The following is a 19,733-nucleotide window of genomic DNA, read 5'->3' as shown; positions in this document are numbered from 1 at the left end:
ATTTTAATGTAATACCATATTTTTAATAAAAATGATAGTGATTATTAACAAATTTGAGATATATAATCAAAATCATTATACCCACTTTCTAAATGATAGATTATTATACAATAATCAGATATTATAGAATAGGTCTTCCCTAATAATTCTCACTAAAAATGATAATCAATGGAATTTTGTTAATGCAATATGTTCTGTTAGTAGAGAGATCATCATAGTAAAATTATTATTCATATCAAATATACTATTGTGAACATCAAAAGATTAAGAAAATGAAATAACATTGTTTTCCTAATGAAATTTTGGGAATTCACATTTCCTGATGCAGTTTTGTTTCTGGAAAATGTGATTAGAAACATCATAGAATTCTCTCCAATGATGAAAAGATTGCTGAGAGAGGGGAGTGTTGATATGAAAATAGTCTTCTCCTTATATATATTCATGAATTGACAAGAAGTTAAAATGCAAAACTAACAAGAAAGGTTCTATTTTTCATTAGAAAGATAATTAAAATGCATGTAGCTAGAAAATGAATAAGAAGAAATTCAACATCGTACTTAAAATGTTCTGTAGCTAAGTGAAAGACTTCACCATTTTTTATTTTTTAATAAGATTTGTAAGTTTCAAACCAAGTCAAATTTGAGATCAAATTTTAAAAGTCCCCTTTTTAAAAGATTTCCATCTGAAATATCCATGTTCTCACTACAGCACTCTAACTACAGTAGCTGCCAGTTGCTGCTCTTGTCCTATAAATTATATTGATTGAGTGATGTGTCAGAAAGAACAGGGCTATGGTTCCAAGTATGTGGTACACAGAGATTAGCTAACCATTTAAGAATGTTAAACAGTCATTAAATATATTTGATTCTGCTGAGGTTCATAAATTTGTAGTTTTGAAAAATAATAAGCCACTTGTGCACTACTTTGTCATACAGAAGTCTCTATCACAGCTTCCAAAAGGAGTCTCTACACCACTCATGATTGTCTTCTTTGCTTAAGGCAAATGTAGAGATTTTTAAAATGTTTCTTAGATAAGATGGCCATTTCTCTTTTCATGGTTTATTTCCAGAATAAATACTTTCAATAGATATCTCACTGATTCTCCCCTACATTTAATATTTTCCCCTCCTGATCACAGCCAATAGTCAATAGTCTTCAGGATGAGAAAATTTTTTTTCTTGGTATATTTTTGTTTAAAAAGTGTGTGTGTGTGTGCATATGTGTGTGTAAAATCATATATATAATCATATATATCATATATATCAAACTACAACCTCTGTCCTTTTAATCAAGCTTAACACACACACATACCACCACCACCACATCAAAATGTTTTTAAATAACTCAAAACTAAATACACAATATCAAAATCTAGAGCATAGTATATTGATTTTGCATTTTGTCCTTAACATAGTGCTTAGGAAATAGTGTACAATAAATGTGGGTGAAATTAATGAGTGGCCCACAATATGCTTACTTGAATCCTCATAATATAATACCTCATTTATACATTTTTATGATACATACAATATTTTGTTCTGCATTATGCTAGTTTTCTGTTTTCATATTCCCTGCCATTAAGGCAATTACTTATAATGGGAAGAACACTGTGTTAAGATTTAGACAGATCTGAGTTGAAATTCAGATTCTACCACTTAACTACCTGTGTGACTTTGGTTAAACTCTATCATCTTTTTGAGCCTCAATTTAATCAAGTGTAACATAGGTATAGTTACACTTAGCTGATAAAACCTTAAGAAATAAATAAGATGAAATTTCACTGTGCCTCTATAGCACTTTAGTAGTTTACAAGCTGAATTAACATACTGAAGTCTTTTAACCTAACTCTTGAAACTTTTTTTTTCCATTCAAATGAATCAGGCTGCCTGATAACAGAACTTCTAAAATAGCAACCATTTTAGCCATTTTTATCATCATCATCATCATCATCATCTACTAAGAACATATTATGTGTTAGGTACTGTGCTAATTTAAATGCTTTACATTGATTATCTCATTAAATTACCTCACAAAAATCTTATGGGGTAGGTACTGTTATTGTCCCCAATTTTTTCAACTAACATTTTCTTTGTCCCCAATTTTATAAATGAGAAAAATACAACACATGGAAGTTCAGCAATGTGCCAATGTCATAGCTAGCAAGGGGCAGAGGTAAATTTTAAATATCAGGCAGTGATTCTCCAGATACAATACAGTACTAATTTCCCACTGTATTAAAAGAACTCATGTTATTTGGAGATTTTAGTTAGGAAAGTGTCATATAACCTATAATACTGTGGTAATAAAATGTTATTTTGCACTAATCTTAGTTACACTAGACTGTGAGATCTTCAAGAGTAAAAGTATTTCTTTGAATCACAGATCTAAGAAGATATTTGACACATAAATACTTGCTGAATTAATGCCATTGAGGCAACCAAACAATAAACAAATGCAATGTTGAAAATGCCACTTTCATAAGGAAATGAATCAAGAGAAAAATTAAAAAAAAAAAAAAACAGACGAACATAGGGGAAGGGAAAAGAAGAGAGGGAAGGAAACCATAAGATACTCTTAACTATAGAGAACAAACTGAGGGTGGATGGAGGGGAGGTGGGTGGGGGATGGGCTAAATAAGTGAGGGGTATTAAGGAAGGCACTTGTGTTGAGCACTGGGTGTTATATGTAAGTGATGAATCACTAAATTCTACTCCTGAAACCAATATTACACTATATGTTAACTAACTAGAACTTAAATAAAAAATTGAAAAAGAAAAAAAAATCAAGACCACCTGAATTGGTATAGCTATCTATCTTAAAACCTATTTTTCAGTATAATTCTGGTATTATAAAGGAAGCTTACAGACCTGGGCTCCCACAGTTGATTTCTCATGACAGATATTCATGAAATTAAAAGTGAAAAAACAACTGTATAGGCTTTATCATTTTGAAGACAAATGAAATTTGGTGGTGTAGCAACACACTGATCCAGAGCAACAAACTTGTTTGCCTTTGCATTCATCCAAGAAATATTTGTTGAGTGCCTATTATATGCCAGACACTGCTCTGGGTATAAAGGATACCACGTCAATAAAGAAAGACAAAGTTCTTACCCCATAATACTTATATCTAGAAGAATGCAAATAATATACAGTATACAGATATAAGATATATTGTCATATACTGGTAAACATTAATAAGAAATTAAAATATCCCAGTTTGATAGAGGGCGACTGTGGGTACACAACTTTACAGAAAGGTAGTAGATGACATTGGTATTGAAACTGAAAAGTACCATGTGCAAATACAGTGAAGCAGGGAAGAGCTTAGCCTGTTCAAGGAGGAGAAAGCATGCCATGGTGGCTCTAACAAAGTAAATGAGTGTGAGAGAGAGACATAAGGTCAGAGAGGAAGAAAGGTACCATAACTTGTAGAATCTTATAAACCACAGTAAGGATTTAAGATTTAATTTTAATGACAGAATTCATTGATGGATTTAAAAAAAAAGGTTTATTCATTTATTTTAGAGAGAGAGCATGTGATTGGGGGGAGGGGTAGAGGGAGAGGGAGAGAGAGAATCCTTGAGCAGACTCCCCACTGAGCACAGAGACCAATGTGGGGCTTGAACCCACGACCCTAAGATCACAGCCCGAGCCAAAATCAAGAGTCAGCCACTCAACCAACTGAGCCACCCAGGTGCCCCTTCATTGATAGATTTTATTTTATTTTATTTATTTTGTTTAAAGATTTCATTTATTCATTTGACAAAGAGAGAGAGAACACAAGCAAGGGGAACTGCAGGCAAAGGGAGAGGGAGAAGCAGGCTCCCCTCTGAGCAGGGAGCCCAATGCAGGGCTCAATCCCAGGACCCTGGGATCATGACCTGAGCTGAAGGTAGACGCTTAACCGACAGAGCCACCCAGGCGCCCTCACTGATGGATTTTAATCAAGAAAGTGTTATTACTATTTTAGAACTTAAAAGAATTTTCAAGGTTATTAGAAGATAATAATTTTAATGTAAAATTTAGCAACTTCCTGAAACAAATCCAAGCTGGCTGCACATTCTAAGTCAAAAAAGTTTCCCAGAGCTCTAGAAAGAGATAAATAGTACTGTCTGGTTATAGAACCTTCAGAAAGATCATTAAATATATTTTATTGTCATACATCAAGTGTTGTAGGGATGTGATTAAAGGCAGAAAACTTGTTCAAATAAAATAAGACCTGTCATGAACCTTCGTTCATGCCTTGAACCAAGCATTTTTTTAATGTAGTTTAAAACTCTCAACAAAGTAGGTTTAGAGGGAGCATACCTCAACATAATAAAGGTCGTATATGAAAAACCCACAGCTAACATCATACGCAATGGGGAAAAACTGACAGCTTTTCCTCTAAGACTTATTGCTAATTTTAAAATTGTTTTCTAGCTATTTTGTAATTTATCCATTCCTTTTTTTTCTAGCTCTCTTCCCTTGTGATTTGATATTTTCTGTTTCTTTCTCCTTCTCTTTTCTTCTAGGAATCCTGTAATGCATATACTGGCAACTTTTAATGTTATCCTATAAATCTCTTAAGATATCTCCACTTTTGGCTTTTTTAAGTGTATCAAATCTATGCTTTATTAACAAGAATTAATAAACTTTATGTTCTTCTAGAAATTTAGCACTATTATTCTTAAATAAGAAGTACTTCATGTAAGTTTGCTTACCTTAATAATGTGATCATTTTTCTTTTTTCTTTTTTTGTATTTTTTCAACTTCTCCAAATCACCAGAAAGAGTAGATTAGTGTATTTCTTATTCAACCTAAAGAAAAATTACAGACCACAATTAATGTTCTAGCTAAAGAAAAAAAAAGAGGCAAATGTGTTTTTAATTAAAAATCTAATTATAAGGACAACATCAAAATGCAAGTCAGAAGAATGCCACATATTAGAAAAATTGATCTCAGTTCAAACATCACCTACTTAAGGAGACATTTCTAAAATTACTCCCCACTTTCTGGCACAGCTATTCTTAATTACATCATCCTATTTTGCCTTCTTCATTTCACTTATCACAAAGAGTTACTAGTTAATGTCTGCCCCCCCCAATATAAATCTTTTTTTAAAGCTGGGATCTTATGTGTTTACCAATCTCTTCCCAGTTTCTAGCATAGTATCTGGTTATTACCAGGGGCTCATCAATATTCAATACATGCTGTTCACTCTATCCACAAATATTAAGCACTCAGTAATATAAAATATAAGGTCGTAGGAATACTCGAAGAGGGGTAAAACATGGTTCCCATACTCCAAGCACTTATTTTCTAAATTGACATCTTCAGTGAGGCATGGGTGTAAAATACCTGAGAATATATTCAGTATCCAGGAGGTCTGCTTACAACCAGAAAAGGGAAAAGGGAATGAATGGTTATAGCTATAATCCAAAGAGGCCCCTACCTAACTGCAGGAAATACAATTTTTATTTGAAACTCTCCTTATCTGGAAGTGGAGAGATCTCCATATCCTCTAAGGGTCAGCTGCAAGTGCTGGTCCTTTATAGCAGGCATGTTATATACATATATACATACATATATATATACATACATATATACATTATATACATGTATGTATATATATATGTATGTATGTATGTTTCAAGTTTTTCTGCCAAGTGTTTGGAGGAAGAGGAGCTCAATTTATAGATTATTCAGATGAAAGCAGATCAGGGGTCTAAATTATTAGAGTAGTTCACTCATGCTTTTAGGGGCACAGTAGCATCGATTTGGGCCTTATATATTCTAGTGCTTGCCTGAACTTAGGAAGGACATAGATTATTATTGAAATTGACACACTTATGTCCATTTCCTGGGTTCTGTGGAAAAAACAACCACTAAACCAAAAATCTATTGATAAAACATGTCTGTCAATTTTACCTATTTTAGCCAAGTACCTTCAGCATTAAAGTTTCCTTGATGTTGTAATGGTAACCAAACACATCACATTTTCAAAAATGCAGATTTCATTTTCAATATCTAGTTTGTGGCTTCTTTTCTCCCCCACCTACACTCCACAACTTATTCCACAATCTAATTAAGAGAGAGAATCAATTAAGGTGGTTCATCATTATTTCAGGCAACATTCTCTATCTTAGCAAAGATTAACCATTATCATTACAAAATACACATCTGTGTCAAACCATGGAGAATTATATCTCAGTGCACTTACAACCATAAAGAGAAAAGCACTGAATACTTTAATATTCAGCCTCCTTACAAGAATCCTGAAATGCTCTGCTTCAAAGGCAATCATGTGATAAGTTCTCAAACTAGTCAAAAACAGAATTGGCTTAAAATATTTCTTTTTAAATAAGGCACATATTCTTCTCTGCAGTTTTAGATTTTATTTCCCTTAGTCCAGAAAGCACAGACTCAACCTGGTGGTCACACAACCAGCCTGGATGGGCCTTGCTAAAGCTGCATGCCAAAATGTGTGATAGCTTTGCAGCACCGGGAACAGACAGGCCATTAAGACCATTAGGCAGATTGGGACTCTGTGCAGCTGTCCGGATGTTGCTGGAATTGCTGCACTGTCACAGATTTATGCTGCCAGAGGGACTACAGACCTGCTTCTTTAAACACCTTTATTTCCTTTTATGTGAATTTGATCTGTGGGAATTCAGACTTTTGAGAGTAGTCTCATCTGGAAAAAAGAACACTTTCAAATGCTTATATTCTAATATTTTTATGGTAACATGAGCAACTCAAGTTTTCCTCATGGTCACATATAATTATGTTCTAAGCCACTTGTTAAAAGATCATTTGAATCCTTATGTTCAAGTCCTTTGCACACTCAATTTTCCTTATTAGCCAAGTGTTCTGTATGCATATTATGCATTTTGACCTTAGGAATTCTGTTTGTGCCTATTTTTGCTTGAGCAGGTTTTTGAACACTGAATATCAGAAAGGGTATTCAAAAATTAATCCAATTTTGTAGAGTATAACACTTAACTTCCTACCTGTTTTGATTACTGTTAATGGTCAGTAACTGTCTTTTCTTTTTCAAATTTTAATTATATGCTATTTGTTTAATACATGTATTTTAAATTGACAAGTTGAGTTACCATTGTCATCCTCATCTTTATAATTAAACTGTCAAATGCATAATAAATAGCTTATATCATTTCTGTGGCAGTTTTAGTCATTTGGATGATAATTTCCATTCCATAAAGACACTGTTGGTGAACTTCAAGAAATAATCTACTACACTGTTCCTAATAAAGATGAAAGTTTCTGTTTCCATACCAAGTCAAGTGACATGATATACAAGGACATGTATATGCCCACACCATCCATATGCACATACATTGCCTGTATTTCATAGATCATAATAAAAGTTAAAAGTTAATACATTTTTAAATAATCAGAGGTGTCATAAATATTCACTGTGTAGGATATCCTCAATAGGCTGTCAGCCTGCTGTAGATTACTCTGCAGACACAGTGTAGCCCTACTTAAAGATGGGTCTCTTGAGAGCAATAGAGACAAACTGGAAAGTAGGAGGAAATAAAATTAATACAAAATGCAAAGACATTTCTGTATTTTTGCATCAGCAAATTTCATGATAATTTTTTTCATCTTGTAAATATTTGGGATAAGTCCATTTTTTTTCCAACTTTCCTTCACTAAAACTTACCTAGATTTTAGAGGTCAATGTGAAGAATACCAAAGTTCTAATACCCACTTTTAATAAAGTCTCATTCCAATAACATTTAGAGTAGTTCTATTGCATTTCAAATTCAAGTCGCCAATATATTTAGTGGATTTAAAACTGTAAAACTAGGTGCAAATGGAAAAGAGACTATAAAGGATTTAAGCAAGATTCCGACGGGCTCTGCATTAAAATGGCCAACCTTCTGACTATAAAGAAGCATTAGTGCAATGATTCACAAGACTGAAATGCCATTATTCTTGAATCTACAGATTTTTTGTCCCTTTTTTAAAATTGAACTCAAATTGTGCAAGACTGTTGAATCACAGATCTGTACCTCTGAAACAAATAATGCAATATATGTTAAGAAAAAAAAAAAAGAAGAAGAAGATAGCAGGAAGGGAAGAATGAAGGGGGGAAATCGGAGGGGGAGACGAACCATGAGAAACGATAGACTCTGAAAAACAAACTGAGGGTTCTAGAGGGGTGGGGGGTGGGGGGATGGGTTAGCCTGGTGATGGGTATTAAAGAGGGCACGTTCTGCATGGAGCACTGGGTGTTATGCACAAACAATGAATCATGGAACACTACAACAAAAACTAATGATGTAATGTATGGTGATTAACATAACAATAAAAATTTTTTTAAAAAAATCAAGTATTTGATATTTTGTTTGACTTCAGAGTATCTCAGTGATAAAGAGTTGATTTTCCTCTCCCTAATTTTAAAATATAAACAGTAGTCTCTAAGCAATCTCTTCCATTCCAATTCCAATGTTGTTTTTATTTTTCTTTTATCGTAGCATGAATTTAGAGCTAGATAAAAAAAAAAAATCACTTCAAGAACCAGAGTGCCAGTTGGGACACCTGGGTGGCTCAGTCGGTTAAGCGTCTGCCTTCTGTTCAGGTCATGATCCCAGGGTCCTGGTATAGAGTCAGGCATCAGGCTCCTTGCTCAGCAGGATAAAATAAAATCTTAGATTTTATTTATTTATTAGAGAGAGAGAGAGAGCACAGAGGGAGAGTGAGAGGGAGAAGCAGATTCCCTGTTGAGCAGAGAGCCTGATGCAGGGCTCGATCCCAGGACACTGAGATCATGACCTGAGCCAAAGACAGATGCTTAACTGACTGAGCCACCCAGGCACACCTAAATAAATAAAATCTTTAAAAAAAAATAGAACCAGAGTGCCAGCATTACACAAATATTCCTCTCTTTGACCTTACTAACATTCTGCAATGAAGGGTGCTTTGTTTCCTAGAGCATTTTTGTTAAAAGCATTCTAGGGATTAAAACTTCTCATATATGAATCTCTGGTGGACTTAAAATATGTATTATAACAACATGCTGCCAAAAATATCCCCCAATGTCTTCTTTGCAAATGTCCCCACATAAAAAATTAGAGAAAAACTATCACCTTACATCTCTGTTTTGTTCTCTGCAAATATATATAGAGAAAATAATGTTCTACTGTACACATACTCTCACCTCAATCACTCCACTTTTCAGTCAGAGGCTTCCAATTTAAGCATTTTCTAATTATGCTGTAAGAGGTGTACAATTTGTTTTAAAAATTAAGGCCAGGGTATGGGTCATAAAATTATAAGTCTGGTAAAATATTTCTATTCATCAAAACCGTCACTAATCTTAGAAATATGAGTAGAATCTTTGAGAGAGGCAGAAAAAATGTTTCCTTCTCATGTCAGCTCAGAGCAGGGTCGTGAATAAGCCCATTCTCCCATACAATAGTTAGCAAATCAATTTAATGAAATATTTATCATAAGAACAGTGTTTATACATTTTCAGACAAAAATGTATTAAATATGGGACGCATTTCTGTTGTCATGTGCATACCTGTTAAATGCTAGGTATCTAGACATATTATAGCAAAAACTATTTCACCTACTAGGTTTTTGTTGTTCTTGTTACCAGTCTCCAAGGTAGTAGGATATAGGAATTTTAATTAAGCTGGCCTCATAATGTAGATTGGTTCTGAACATTATTTCAAAAACATTGTAGAGTAAGTTAATTTTCACTATAACATCTCTGATACAGCCATATCTTGGTACTAAGTTATCCTAAAGGCACTCTCTTAGACACATACATATTTTCTCTTTCTGTCTCTGTGTTTCTCCCTCTGTGTCTCTTCTAGTACATATTCCTGAATATTGGCTTATTTATGAAATATCAATTTAGGATTTAAGTAATAGAGAATAAAGAAAATTTGGGTGACTCTATCCTCTTAAGACAGGAAAAGACCCACAGAAATAATCCAATTTGTTAACATCTAGTAAGATGAAGCAGATTGTACTTTGAAAATATCTTCACTTTCACTGAACAATGAATCTTCTATTATAAAGGCAAGATTGTTAGCTTCTATTCTTTGCCAAAGATGAGACAGAATTTGGTATGTTTTTGAATCAGTTTTTGCAAGCAAAATGTTCTCAGTGTTTCACTACTTTTATTGAATAATAATGAGAGGGCATTCATATAGGAATATTATACCACTGCTGCACTATCTGTATTGACTCTTTCCCATGGCCTTTCCAGTTTAGTGAAAGAACATTCACTGTGGTATGGAAAATTGCAATTCTACTGATGCACACTAAGACCTTGGAAAGTATTCTTACTTCTCTGAGCTTCACTTTAAGTGTCTGTAAAAATGGCCTATCTCATAAGGTTTCTGTGTGAGGATTAAGTTAAATAATATATGCAAAACACCTAATAGAGCATCTGGTATATGTTGGGAGCTCAACATAAGTGCCAGGTTTCCTAATATTTCCTCTCCACAGCCCCACTCCTTCCTTGGGGGGAAAGATTTACAAGGAGATATTGGCACTGACATCTTCAGGCCTCTTAGTAAGTTATACCATATATTTGTGAAAAGATTGGCTACAGTGAAAGAATGAGGGTTCTGTCTGAAGCACAAGGCTTTGACCAAGGTTTCTCACCCTTAGCACTATTGACATTTTGGGGTGGATAATTTTGTTGTGGAAGATATTTGCAGGACCTCTGGCCTCTACCCACTAGATGCCAGTAGTATCACCCACTTACCCCCGAGATGTGACAACCAAAATTGTTTCCAGACACTGGTAAATGTGTCTTGCAGGGCAAAAACAAACAAATAAACAACCTTAATTAAAGCCACTGCCTCAAGCTAATATAGGGGCAGAGACTTCAACTAATGAGTGCCATTGATTAACCAACTGGGCTAAATAATATATCTGTGAATTCATGTGATTTAATGACTCCAAAATTATTTTTAAACAATATAGTTAATGTAATAAGGTGTAATAATGTAATAGTGGTAATTCTAAGCCACACAACTTTGTTCTATTCTCTATTATCCACATTCTTATTGTAGAAAGCTATTTTACAAACACAATTTCATAGATGATTTGGTGGAAATTTATAAACATATAACCCCATTTGAAAAAAAAATGTCAAGGTGTATGACGTATAGAAGTTGCATTTTGATTCATCTAGATGAGATAGTTAAAGGAGCAATCTAGGAGTGAATCCACTATAGTATAAAAGGAAGATACTTTATTTCCATTATAATAATCATGTGGCTTTAATAAATGTAAATTTTTCCTCAGGGGTATATAAAATATAATGATTCAGAGGGGTGGGAAGAAAGCTTAAAATAACAGAATTAGTCATGATCACATTAAGTCTTCTCTTAATCTTACTGTGAATTACAGTGTAATTCACAAATACACTGTTAATTGCCAGTACTGCCTTCATCTTTTTTATAAAAATAAATTGTTAAAATGGAAAAGAAAGAAGAAAACAGCAAAGGGGGTCTTTGTAGAGTATAAATTCTATACCCTGACAATTCAAACAATTGAGTGAAGAGTAAGATAGCTGTCAGAGAAATCCAATCCATAAAGTCAGAGTATCTCACAGCAGCATATCATTCAATTGCCCTCTACATAGGGGCTGGTACAGTCAATGCAATAAAATGAAACTTACACTTTCTTTTGTGAAACATGCAGCAACTGCCACTAAGCTTCAGGTATGACAGTTTCCAAAGTGGTTTTTGGATATACTCAGGACCCTGTGTTGTTAGCTGGTGGCCCCTCATGACAGCTGAGCAATTCTCTACTTAAACAGACTCAAGTCCCATTGAAGCAGAAAAGAGGAAAGGTTTTCTCTCTTTGCCTGTGTCAGAGTATTACTCTGTGAATACAGAAGCGTTTTTAAAGGTGTTTGTGAATATCTCACCAAGAGCCTTTACCTAACATTCATCTCCCTTCAACTCTTTGCACCATAGAACAAACTCCTCTAAAAGTCCATTTTTCTTCAAACTTGGCTTTGTGTAACAAATTATTCTCCTTCCTCTTTTCTCTCCCTTAACCACACTTTCCCTATCTCCATCACTGGTTTCTTCCTCCCACACAGAAATATGAAAACTACTTAAGGTTCTATCCTTGGCTTTTCTGCCTTTTTTTTAAAGTAGGGCATGGAGCCCAAAGTGGAGCTTAAACTCAAGACCCTGAGATCAAGACCTGAGCTGAGATCAAGAATCAGACACTTAACTGACTGAGCTACCCAGGCACTCCAGCTTTTCTACTTTTTATTTAGCATACTTTTTTTTTTAAAGGCCTTTTATTCCATGTCTTGAACTTTTTATCACTTTTATTTAGATGACTCCCAGACCTCTTTCTCTAGACCTAACAACTCTCCTGATCTCTAGTCTTGCATTTAATGTTGCCTACTGTATAATTCTAACAGTATGTGTTTTTGATAGCAGGTCATGATGAACACAGCTTCCCTTCTAAATCTAAGTTTCTCCTCCAACCATTATATAAATATTTCTAAAAGATAGGTCATATTATTTACTCCTTGCTCAAAATCTTTCCATAAATCCCCATATGCATCAGATAAAATGTCAAATGTCTTTGTCCGATTCTTACAGCCATCCCAAGTCTGGCAGTGAGATATAGTGGAGAAGAGAGTATAATAAAAACTATTGGTTTAAAAGACCTGGGTTCAAGGCTATATTTAGCCACATTATAGCAAGAGAGTATTGACCAAGTAAATTAATGATTTGGGGTCTCAGTTTATTTACACAAAATGAATGGTTTTGAACTAGAAGATTTTTAAAAATTCTTCCAAATTTTAAATCTGTATCAATGTGGTTCTTTTTTCCAAGCTTATCTTTCAGGAAACTCACAGTATATACCCTATACATCAACCATTCTATACTATTACTATTTCTTGAATGTGAGTATTCCCACCACCATATATTTGTCATGACTATACACTTTAACATAAATATCTCTCCTTTTCTGCCTATTGAACACTTTATCCACTCTCAAGGCCTTGCTCAAATGCTACCTTCTCCAATAAAAATGCTTTGTTTGGTCTCCCCAGCCTTTACTTTTCACAAGTCCAGGAGTATTTCATTCATCTCTTTAGGTCATTCATCATACACTTATTTGTATTTTCATTTTGTGTGATCACTAGTTAATTAGTGCCTGAAGGATAAAACATCATGTCTTAAAATCATGGAATTTTTATATAGAAGCAAACTCACCTTGTACTACTTCCCATCTAGTGTAGGCAGCTGTTTTGTCATATAATTCACAGACAGCAATACAGACAATGCTTAAATAATATCTGTGATATAGTACTCTGCCTTATGAGACAGGCTATCTAATAGATAGAAAAGTTTAATGATGGAAAAGTTCTTTCAGCTAGTAAGACAAAACAGATTTCTCCATGACTTCTATGTAGTCTTATTTTTCGAATTGGTTGTCTGTGTTTCCCAAGTTTTCTCCTTTTTTAGTTATTGTTTCTGTCATGGGGAACATTGCTGCTTCATCAAAAGTATGAATCATAGATCTGTGGCATAGTTCCAGTGCTGTTGAATTTTTGCTCCAGTTTCTCCTTTGTGTCACACCAAACTCACTACAATATCTTGATACCAATTTCAGCTCCCTACCTCCTTTGGATGATTTTCATCATTTATTTATTTATGATTATTTCATTCACGATAGGGTTCATTTATCCTATCAAATATATCAGAGATTAGGAATTTATTCTTCAAGCTCATTAATCCATCCATCCAAACATAGAGTGCCTATCATGTTCCAGGCACTGTGTTGGACTCTGAAGACAAGATGGTAACAAAACTAAACACAGACTCTGTCAGAATGAAGATCACAATATAAAAATCAAGACAGACTTTGTGAAAAAATTAATATTAAACAAAAACCTGCAATGCTAAGAATGCTAATGTTATGAAGTAGAGGAGCATTGGGCAGCATTTAATAAAAGAGGTTGTCCTAGTTAGGAAGGTCAGGGAAAGCTTCTCTGAAGAAGTGATACTTGAGCTGAAATATGAGGAATGAATATCAGTTAACTAAGCAAAGCCTAGGGGAAGGAGGGAATTCCAAGCAGAGATAAAAGGATATGCAAGGTCCTGGAGCCAGGGAACACAAAGACATTTTGATAAACTGAAAAAAGATTAGAATGACTGGAATATAGGAAGTATGGTGGGAGTTGAGGTTGAAGAAGAAAGCAAGAGTGAAAGATTTTAAGGAATATTAAAGATTTTAGTTATATCTTAATAACATAAGAGATCATTGAATTTGAGTGTGGGGGGCAAGGTGGTAAATGATCAGATATGCATTATTTTTTATTGAGGTATAATTTACATATGGTGAAATGCTCATATCTTAAGGGTTCTGATGAAAACATATCAAGTCACAGAACATTTTCATCATGATGAAAATTCCCTTGTGTCCCTTCCTAGTCAACCCTTAACTCCCAGAAGCAACAACTGATCTGATTTCTATCACCTCAGGTTAGTTTTACCTACTCTAGCACTTCATATAAGTGGAATCATGCAATATGCCAGCTTCAAATTAGCTTCTTCGACTCAGCATAATATATTTGTATTGGGCTTTGTGTATATGTGTGTGTGTGTGTGTGTGTGTATTATGCTCTCACTCAAAATAACATATTTGTGTTATGTCTCACCCCTGTTGTACATAACAGTTTATTTATCCATTCTCTTGTTGATTAGATTATTAAAAATGATTGAAGAAAGCAAGATTCAAAGTGGATCCCTTTAGAAGGTTGTTACTTTATTTAGTACAAGGGAAATTTTATAATAGTATGAATGGTTTATTTAACTAGAGAAGGAAGCAAATCAGTGGTTTCAAGAAATATTTAGGAATTGGTAAACAGGATTTGGTGATGGATTGGATTTGGAGGTAAAGGTGATGAAGGGATCAAGGGTAACCCTATCTTTTTGGTTTATGTATGGTGGTATGCAGAATACTAGGAAAACATGATGAGGACCATATTTTGGACATGTTTAGAAGATTCTGTGTATTCTATTTTGGTCATGTTGAGTTTGAGGTATTGTCTTTGAGCCATTCAAGTGGCAACATCAAGTAATCAACTCAATATATGCATATGTAGCTAAGAAAAGAGGTCATGATCCCCACCTGGATGCACTCCTTCACCTCCTTTTCTAGTGGGGAGAACAGTTTTCATTTATTTCATGCAGAAATGGTGGCTGCCTTAAGCCAGAACACAAACACTGCAGCTTTTCTTACAGTGCCCAGACTTTACATGACTGAAATTATATGACTAAACTTTTAGAATAACCATAATAGACTTTATGCTTTGAATTCCTGGTTTCTAGGGGCTCTTGGGAACATAGATTTAAGTGATACTGACTAATTGACCTCCCTACTAGCTTTTCCCAACCTAGATAGATAGTTTTTCATAGCTATGGAAGAGGCTAACATCTTTCATCAAAAACAACAAATATATAGGTACCAAAATCTCTTTACTTCTTTTAGCATCTGTTTCCTATAACAATATACTTCTGTAAAAGACTGCCTTTCACATATTAATAAATGATGGATGTTCATATCCAGTGTAGTCTGCCTTCAACAAGAAACTCATAAATAATAGGACCTATGACTTATTGAGTAGTACTCTAATGTTCTATTCAGCACCACATATCTAAAAGTACTGGATAAATATATCAAATCATGACTTTAGGCACAGGTGGATAAGAGATATGGAAGAATAAGGGATATAATTATTTTAATGTATAAACCTCATTTATCCCATGATTAAAAGTATTTTACAAGAACCAGCAAGAAAATAAATAAGTTGTTCTAGAGAACATGAAGAGAATTCTTATTTTTTAAATACAAAAATAACAGGACATTACATGGTTCTTGAATCTAAAATGCCTATGGAACAGAAAAGAAAAAGGCATTTCAATAAAAATAGCAAGTTTTCAATATTTAAATAGAATGCCTTCCCAAAGCCTCTCTTCCTCTAAAAACTCATTAAGATGAATTGGCTCATTTGTTTCAAAGAAAATTTAAAGTGAATTAAGTTTGAAAAGTGGACTGAAATGGAACTCATACTAATGATGAAATGTGGAAATATAAATATAAAAGTGAATTAAGTTCTTTGTATTTAGCACTTTATTCAATCATACTGATTCACACTGATACGAATCAGTGGTTCATAAACATCTAGCCTAATATTTCTCAAAGTGTGTTTCAGGGATCACACTTAATGCTTAATCTTGAGAGATTACACTTTAATTTCAATTGAGATTGAGGTATAATATCCTTCATTACAGTTTTCTACTCAAATAACACCTTCTCTGAGAGGTCTGTTTTTACCTCGTGTCTAAAATAAACTGTACCCCTATCATTCTTCATCACCTATCCTGCTTTAATATATACTTCACAGCAGTTTCATCTACCTGATATTAACATTAAATATTTGCTGCTCATCTATGTCCTTCCCTAAAGTCTAAGCATCATGATGGCAAGGCCTTGTTCTCCTTTGTTCAACATTGGTTAAACAGTATCTGGAGCACAAATATTCATTGGATAAATAAATGAGCAAATGAATAAATAATCCTGTTTATATTTGCTTAACCAAATATTCCAAAAATTGTTTGATTATGTATTCTTCTTTCATATTACACATATTACATATTACAGATATTAACATCTTAAGGAACTGATGTTCTACAGAACACCACTCAAAAATTCTGATCTTGACTGATATAATTTGGAAAAAAGGACATTGCCAGAGGCTTAGAAAGATGAAATAATCTGATTGGTGGAATATCTTAGACATCTGGAAAATGTTTAACTCCTCATGTTAGTGTTGCAATTGAGAAGAAGAAAAGAAAGACTGTTAAATGCTCCAATTAATATACTTAGTCTATATAAAAACACTTTTAATTATTTTCAAAGATTCTTTAAACTTATTAGCTGATCAAATTATAAATTATGTTTTACTTGTGTGCTTAAAAAAAGTAATGCAAAAGGAGGCAGAGGCTATATTAGGCAAACATTTTAATTGTATTAATGCAGTAAAGGATGTTATGATTAAGTTATTTAATGAAAGAACTAACCCAGTTGGCTTAGTTAATTAGTTAACTTAGTTAAGTTGGAAGGTGAAACAACATGACTCAGTTTTTGCTTATAATTTAAAACTTTTAGTCTCCAACATATAAACATTATCTTTTTTTTTCCTTTTTTTTTCTTTCCAACTAAATTCACACCTAGAAAAAATTGAAAATGAATTTGAAGAATTCGAAGAATTTGAATGACAAAATTGTGGTCTCAAAGAAGAATTGCAGTCCAACTGGATCTGCTCGTATTTCATTCATTTCGGTATATCTGAAGTAAACTTGTACATGTAAAATAAAGTTAATGAGGTCTTTACTTGCCAGGAGATAGAAGGGTATTTTTGCTGTATTACAAAGGCAAAATTAATATCAGCAAAAGCTCCATTCAAGGTCCAGGACATAACAAATTTCTTTCCAGCTGCTTGGAGTGAGGGTGGGTGGAGGTGTGGATGGCAGGGGAAGAAGTCTATGGGTAGTGGGAAAAGGAGACAATCACTCTCATAAAATTTAGTGTGTTCTTTCTTAGACTACTGGAAAATAAGAAAAAAAAAACTATCTGATTTTCCATCTCATAAATAATAAAGCTGAGCAGTTCTAGCATCTCAGGAGAAATATGTTTGACAGAGAGATAAGATAAAATAGTGATGAAGGGTTTCAACTATCTGTTAGTGCACAAAGAAGGAAACATGGTAAAAATAAGAAAGATGTGTTTTCCACTTAATGCAAGGATTGGCACAACTACAAAAGCGATGTTAGATATTCTGTTTTTACAAGTGATGGAGAGGAAATTTTAGAAGTGACTGGGCCCTTTTTCCCAGAGTTTGCATTATGCAATAAGGACAATACATTTATGTTATAATTAGCACTCTCAGGCTTCTGAGTATGCAAAATTAAAAGTTAAAAAATTGATAATACTTACTGAATAAGAAGCTACTTTTCAGAGAGGAAGGAAATTGATGATCCATATGTATTAAGGTGTGAAACTCAAAAGAAAATTTCTAAGTAAAACAAATACATTATCTCTGATCTAGCCACATTTTGCCACCAGTAATCTTGCAACCGGTGATGTGCATTAGGGGGCAGATGAATGGAGTCAGGGATAGAGGCTATATTATTTGAACAGAGAAAAGTAATTGATATCTACAGAGATTGAATTCTAAAATTTGAAATATCCAGGTTTGGCTTCTAACATAATGAGTACCAAATGTTAATCCATGGGCCATGGTTCTGGTTAAAGCTTCTGCTCTTACTAGTCTGTGGTAAAATTATGAAAAGCACAATTTTAGGAGCACCTGGGTGGCTCAGTAAGTTAAGTGTCCAACTCTTGATTTCAGCTCAGGCCATAATCTTAGGGTCATGAGATTGAGCCCCACATCAAGCTCTGTGCTGGACATGGAACCTGCTTAAGATTCTCTCTCTCCCCTCTCCTTCTGCCCCTCCCCCCTGCTTTCTCTCTCTCTCTCTCTCTCTCAAAAAAAAAAAAAGCACAATTTAATATAATCAGTTCAATCACCTGTTCTTTTTTTCAGAAGGATTGCTCTTTATCTTTTCTATTTTGTAATGTTAACATGTTCTTTCTTATATGAAACAATGATAATACTATATGAAATCATGTGTTTTAAACAGTAAAATTGATCAGCATAATCAAAAGCTGGTAACCTAACTTGGTCCTCAAAATTTTAGGAGTATTTTATTTTTAACCCTCAAATTTAAAACCCAGTGCACATTCCCATTTTATAGCTTACCAATTTCTAAGAGATTTAAAATCAATTGAGTTTTATTTCTAATGCAATTGAATAACTCTATCATCCCCTAATCAATAAATCCTAGGAGAACAACTCATCATATCATTGAATAGAGGTACATCTTTATATAGGCAGGTATTTGTTATTTACAAATGAGTCTAATTATCTTTACATGTTAATGAATGACTGTAAAATATCAAACTTTATGGGACTTCCATTTATACTAGTAAAACCATCCAAGTATCATGGCCATTTTTTGAAAAAGAAAACCAGAAAACCATGACTGAGAACCAACAGAAACAGACAAGAGAATATTAACCCATCAAAACTTCAAGAATTGGAGCTGTAAGACACATAATGTTAAATAATTATGTTTAATGTTCAAAAAATTAAGGTGAGGTTTGAAAATACAAGTAGTAAGTTTTTAGATAAAAAAGAAAAAAATAGAATTTCAGAATATTTAATTTATAATTTTATAATTTAATAATTTTGAAAATCTGAATCATGTGTAATATCATTAAATGTAGCTAACAACATAGAAAAATGGAAGATAGAACTAAGGAATCATTGGTATGCCACATGGAAAGACATAGAGATGTAAAATACTCAAAAAGAGTTTAATAAATATGGAATAGGGAGCAAAATGTTTTGCCACCCATGTAATTGGAATTCCAAAAGGAAATAATGGAGAGAAAGGGGCAGAGGCAATATTTAAAGATTTAATGACTAAGAATTTTCCAGAACTTAAAAAAGAGACAATCTACAAGTTCAACAAGCACAATAAATCTCAAAGAGTTTACATAAAAAGAAATCTACTTTTATGTACATCATAGTGAGAGTGAAGAATACTACAAAGAGAAGATTTTAAAAGCAGCAAGAAAAGCAAAGACATG

This window comes from Phoca vitulina, unplaced genomic scaffold, assembly GCF_004348235.1.
Source record: "Phoca vitulina isolate PV1807 unplaced genomic scaffold, GSC_HSeal_1.0 scaffold57, whole genome shotgun sequence".
Classification (NCBI taxonomy): Eukaryota; Metazoa; Chordata; class Mammalia; order Carnivora; family Phocidae; genus Phoca; species Phoca vitulina.
This window is presented reverse-complemented; position numbering follows the sequence as displayed.